The following is a 6,000-nucleotide window of genomic DNA, read 5'->3' on the forward strand; positions in this document are numbered from 1 at the left end:
AGGAGGCAGATAAAACATGCTCCAGTGAGCTCAGGAAATTCAGGTACCCGGTTGAATTGTGTGACTAGTTCCCCAGGCTCCTCTGCTCTGAGTAAATAATAGAAATGACCCTGTGAATAGAGCCCTCAGGTTTTGTTGACTCTGCAACTCTCCAGACCGAGCAGAGAGCCTCGGGGAGCAGAAGTATAATTTATGCCGAGTTATTGTTTCCCAGCCTTTTAAAGCCTAAGCTCATGTTAGATAAACATAAAGATCTCGTGTCCCTCCTGGGGCTTGACTCCCCCACTTGGGAAAATCAATCTTTTTTATATACCCTCTGGCTGAAAATATTTTGTAAATCTTTACTTTCTGTAGATTGTTGTAATAAAAATGATAGGTGTGCTCTGTGTTTTGTTATTTTGTTCCCTAAATACACACTGATATTGTAATACCAGATGGGCTTTTTAAAAATCTTACACAAGCTTTTCTAAGAGTTCTGATGACTTAAGTCATCCTCAGGAGAGTGGAGCCTCTCTGCCAGTATCTATCCCAATGTGAGAGGCGAATGTCCATGTAGACCGAGCCAACGATTTTTGGCAAATATTTTCTCTCTTATACAGCCTATTTTCTTTGAGTTTTGCAAACATTTAGGCTTTACATAGTCATATATTTTTCTTTTATTTTCATAGGCTTTTTCATTCATTCATTCATTTATTCATTCATTCAACAATCATTTACTGAGTTGTCCTTATGTATCAGGCATTGTGCTAAATTGGGAGGTTATACAAAATCAAGACATCAAGAGATAGTCCCTGCTGTTGAGGTACACACAGCACTGAGGAAGACACGGGGAGGGACATCACTGATTATAATACGTCGTGACAGGAAATGTGGTAGAAGCAGGCACAGGGGTGGGAGCAGCAGAGAATATAACCAGTTTACTCGACTACAACTCTTACAACCTCCGTCTTCTGCTCATTGATCTCCTATGGAAGCAACGAAGCCAGAGAAGCCAGTGGGTCTTCATTCCTGAGTTCTGTGGCCAGCACATCGATCTCTGTAAGTGACCCCATTTTGGAGTTCAGGGTTCTTTATTTTCCAGTAGCTGTGGCCCTGGAGGAACAGGACTGGCATTTGCTCATCCCTGCACACAGACGGCTGTCCGCCAAGGACCTACTGCCTGTCAGCTGCGGCCTCGAGGGCCCCGGGAAGAGGGGTAAAGGCCACGCCCACTGGATTTAAGATGCTGCCCCCCAGAGCCTGACTGTCCTCTCGTCCCGGGCTGTCTCTCACACCGTCCAGTGTCCTAACCACGTGAACCGCAGAACAACGCCCGCTGACCGTGAAGACTGGTGCTGTTGCCACACTGGAATCCACCACTTAGGATCAACCACAGCAAATGAGCACCTAACCCTTTGCGGTCATATTAAATTTGGACATGGGTGTCGTACTGGTCGGAATTAACTTCCATTGAAAGAGCAGTGATACATAACATGCAAGATTATGAAGGATAAACAAGAGAAATTATGAACTGACACATGAATGAATAGAGTGAAGATTCGTACGGCTCCTTGCTGTGGTGGCTGAGAGCAGACATAGGACCGGAACGGTAAAAAAGCTTTGGTGGCTGAGAGTAGACAAACGACCGCAAAGGGTTAAAACAGCTTAGGTTAGGGATGTGTGAGCGTGCGCAGGAGGAGGGGAGGAAACTGTCATTTCCTGACCCGTGGGCAGCAGGTGCAGCCTCTGGACGCCCTCATTCCTATGCGGCAACACTGTCAAGCTCTTTGTTTAAATCAGAACCCTGTCCGAACCACAGTGCCGCCTGCGGGTATAAGGAAAGGGAAGTGTTAGTGATCTCCTCCGGCTTACAAATGAAAAGGTGTGCGTGTTTATGGCTTCTGGAGAGCAGAAAGAAAGCCCCATTTGATTTCCACAACAAAGCAGTTTTAAGTCAGCCCGTGGGAATGAGACCTCGCAGGATGAGGGTCACTGTCACGGGCTACAGCATCCATCCAACATCCAGGTGTTTTACTGACAGAGTGTTTATTATGCGCAAGGCCATTTGCTTGCTCTGAAGCTGCTGGGCGAGGCAAGACTTTCTTGTTTGTTTATTTTGCTTATTAGATTCCACATATAAGTGAAATCATATGGTATTTTGTCTTTCCCTGACTGGCTTATTTCACTTAGCATAATACTCTCCAGGGATTTCCAAAGCCAGAAACTGCAATCTCGTTGGTTATCACAAAGAGAAAGAGATAGGCCCAAGGAGTACAAAACACACCACTTGGAAAAAGAAAAATGCAGAAGACAAGTAGAAGGCAGGGCACGTACTATTCTGTAACAACAGTGCAGATACGTTTTCTGAAATCTCAAAAACAGAAGTTTCTTTTTAATTTCTACAATCTTTTAAACTTAAGGTAGTAAAGGAGCATGGGATAGTGAACTAGAGGATCCAAAGTCTGGTCCTGATTCCAGAATCAATGAATGATGTGAACTCGGGCAAATAATTTCTCCCCTTTGAGCTTTAGTGTGTCCGCCTATAAAACAAAGATAAAATTTATGAGTTCTGGGGTTGCCTTCCCATTCTAAAATCCCGTGGCTAATTAGGTGAAGACATATATAAATGAGTGGATAGATGTGTGAGTCAATCAATAAAAAATAAAATTTGCATTTTCTTGTGTGGTCATAATTCTCCCCAGCCATATAAAGCTCTAATTAGGTATTTATATATTTTTATGATGTACACTGATTGTATCTAACATATTTATGTTTCCTAAAGTTTGATTTATTTTTTTACTGTGGAGAGCCTGCTTTCTTGAGTTTAAAATACAGGGTAGCACAAAAGTAGGTCTACAGTTGTGAGTATGGGAAACACAGAGTTTATTCATGTATTATTCATGAATTATTGTATTTTCTGTATGAACAGTAGTAAACCTACTTTTGCCCAATTCTGTATTTATTAAGGCGCCCTCTAGTGGAAGATTGAGCATATTGTGTTGTTCTTTGACAATCAACAAACCACCGGACGTCGTCATAAATGCATTTTTAATGAAATCAAATCTCTATGCTAAGTGCAGTGAAATTTTTAGTTCTCAAGATCTTAATATCTCATTCTGGCTAAAATTATGGATGGGAACCAATCTTGAAATTTAGTAATAACAACATGTATAAAGGTGGAATATCATTTTTTTAAAAACCTCTCCTGAAAATTGATTGCTGCTCTTAGAGTTACAGTGCACACTGGGCTAAATGAAACACAAAGTACATTTCATTGCGTTCACCAAATGCCTGGATCCCAGTCAGTACAGAAAGAGAAACCCCTGGAGCCCTGGACTGTTTGCTGGGTCACTGTGTCTGTCCCCCTGGCACCTGGTTCAGGGGCCTGGGACTGTGCGGCTGGAGCAGGGAAGGTGAGCACTGACTCTCAGGCATAAAGATGCTCTGGCCCCACCGAGTATCTAGGCCGTGGGAGCAGAAAGGGCACACGTGTTGGTGTTCTTCGTGTACCTGTCATCAGGTTGCAGAACGTGCAGGTCTTACTAGCATGTGTTTCGATGTAATTGCTGGTGGTGGTGTAATGAACAGAGATTTCTCTCCGGAGATTGAACTTTCCCTTTGGTTGAACAGACCAGCAGAGTGTGAGGAAATATTTAAGCTGTGTCTGTGAACCCATTGAATACAATGAACTAGTAAGGGTTTAAAAAAAAAAAAAAAAAGTGACAAAACCATTTTAGTCAAGCAACAAAGTTGTTTTTTCAAACGGAATTTCACCAATTATTGATTCTAATAGTAATATATCAATACACCCATTCATCCAAAATATCACATTGGTTGTACAGAGAGTCATGAGCAAACAAGAAGCGAGGAAGAGAGAGGCAACTTGAAGGTCATGGGGCTAGATAATTACCTGGAACAGTATTTTACAAGGCAACATTTGATGTAAGTTTCCACGACAACTCTTAATATTAAATTTAGGTCACTCCTCACAGCAAAAGTACAATAGATAGTCCTGTGACAACCGATTTAAAAGTTAGATGCATTTCCATTTTTATATAGCTATGGGAAAACTGCATCACTTGATTTTATAAAGTTCCCCAGGTGTTTCTGACGTTCACTCAGGTACGGGAACCAATGATGTGTGTCCCCAAAGCCGCACCTAGTCTCCTGCACGGGGCAGGCTACGGACAGGCGAAGCCTCGAGGTTTCCGGAGCGTCGTCGGGAGGCTAACCCCGTCGATCACGCCTCCACCCCTGCTGCCGCCTCAAGCTCCACCGTGGGCACTGGAAGCGCTTGGCTGTCTCCTGTCCATGCGGCTGGAGAAGGTGGAGATGGAAGCGCACGGCCACTGGGTGCTATGTTGCAGCCCCCCCATAAGCCCGCTGCGACTTGGGGGCCACCCTCCTTCCCCACGGAAGTCAGATGCGGCCCCGGAATCCAGGCTCGGGTACTCCAGGAAGCCACTGCGGGTTAATCATCGTGACACAGATCAAAAGCGATTTGTCATCTTCGGCCCAAGGCGCGACTGTCCTGCCCCGCGCACTCCGGGTAGGCAGGAAAATGCCGAGGCTGACGCCTCCTTCGCCCGCAGAGGGGCTGAGAGGAGATGATCGATGGAGGGATCACCGAGGCCTCGGTGTCAGGCTGGCATGCGACGTGCTTGTCGCGTCACCGAGCATCTGTAGGACTGATCGGGCCCAGGTCCCAGGCCGGTGGCAGGGTTCAGAGGAGGAGGCCCCGGCACAGTCCCATCCCCACGGAGTTTCCTGCCCACGCCTGCGGGGGCTCTGTCGAGGGGTGAGTTCGGGGTCGGGCAGTGTCGCAGGAACAGGGAGGGAACAGTTTTGTTCACAGAATCGGGCAAATGGGAAACGTAGCGCCGGCTCCGACTTCCTCGGACTCTCGTTTCCTTCTTAAGGAGGCGGCGCGAGCGGCCAGGGCGGGAAGGCCCTTTGGCCTCGGCGAGGATTTGCCTCCCGGGATGGAGCTTCCTTCTGTGCTCGCGTCGCTCCCGGGGGAGCCTCTAACTGCCCCAACTGAGTTGCGGACTTTCCTGTTACTCCTGTGTGTTACAGCCCCGATTTCACTCCTCTCTGCCCGCCCCACCCCAGGGAGTCCTGAACTTGCGGGCATATTCAGATACCTTAACAGCCAGGTCGACAGACGAAGGATATTTAAAAGTTTGAGGGGAAAATAGCACGGGGATGCCGAGCCGGAGGACAGTCTCTAAGGGCGACGTTTCCCGCCCCGGAGGGAATTCCTGTACAGATGCCCGCCGAATGCCTGTGTGGCCGCGTGGATCATGGGTGAGGGAGGGTTCCCAGTGTTGCCAGGTGTGGGGAGGCAGGAGATGATGCCCGAGTGTGTGCCAGGTGTGGGGAGGCAGGAGATGATGCCTGAGTGTGTGCCAGGTGTGGGGAGGCAGGAGATGATGCCCGAGTGTGTGCCAGGTGTGGGGAGGCAGGAGATGCTGCTGCTTCTGGAGCAGAAGGAGGTGAGAGCCGAGCTGAGAGACTGTGGGCTGTGTCCCCAGGATCTTGGGGCAATCCGACGGCTCTGCTGAGCATCATTCTTGGAATCTTTCACCACCGACCCCCTGGGATCCTTATGGGAAGACAAAGGAACAACTGTTGGTTTATCTGCAGCTCCTTGTTCCTCAGACTCCCGAACTCCTCATTCATTCGTTCCACAAACACCTGTCTGGGGTGGCAGCCTGCGCGGGTGTGTGAAGAGCAGCGAGCGCAGGGACCAGGCGGCCGGGCCCAGAGCGCAAGGTGGAAACTAGAGGACGCGACGCCGCGAGCAGAGCCCGGCCTGTGAGACCTGGTAGGGAACTTGGACTCCTCCCGAGGACGGTGGGGACAGTGGGAGACGCTGAGCGTTCCCTGTGAGCTCACTTCTGCACCGAGGAACTTTACCTTCGCTGCTGCAGAGCTGGTGGCCCAAACGCGTCCCCATTTTAGTAACTAGGCTCACGGTGGACAGACTCGGGCAGGCCTGGTGACTTTGGTGATGTTGTG

This window comes from Miniopterus schreibersii (genome assembly GCF_964146895.1).
Source record: "Miniopterus schreibersii genome assembly, chromosome: 14".
NCBI lineage: Eukaryota > Metazoa > Chordata > Mammalia > Chiroptera > Miniopteridae > Miniopterus > Miniopterus schreibersii.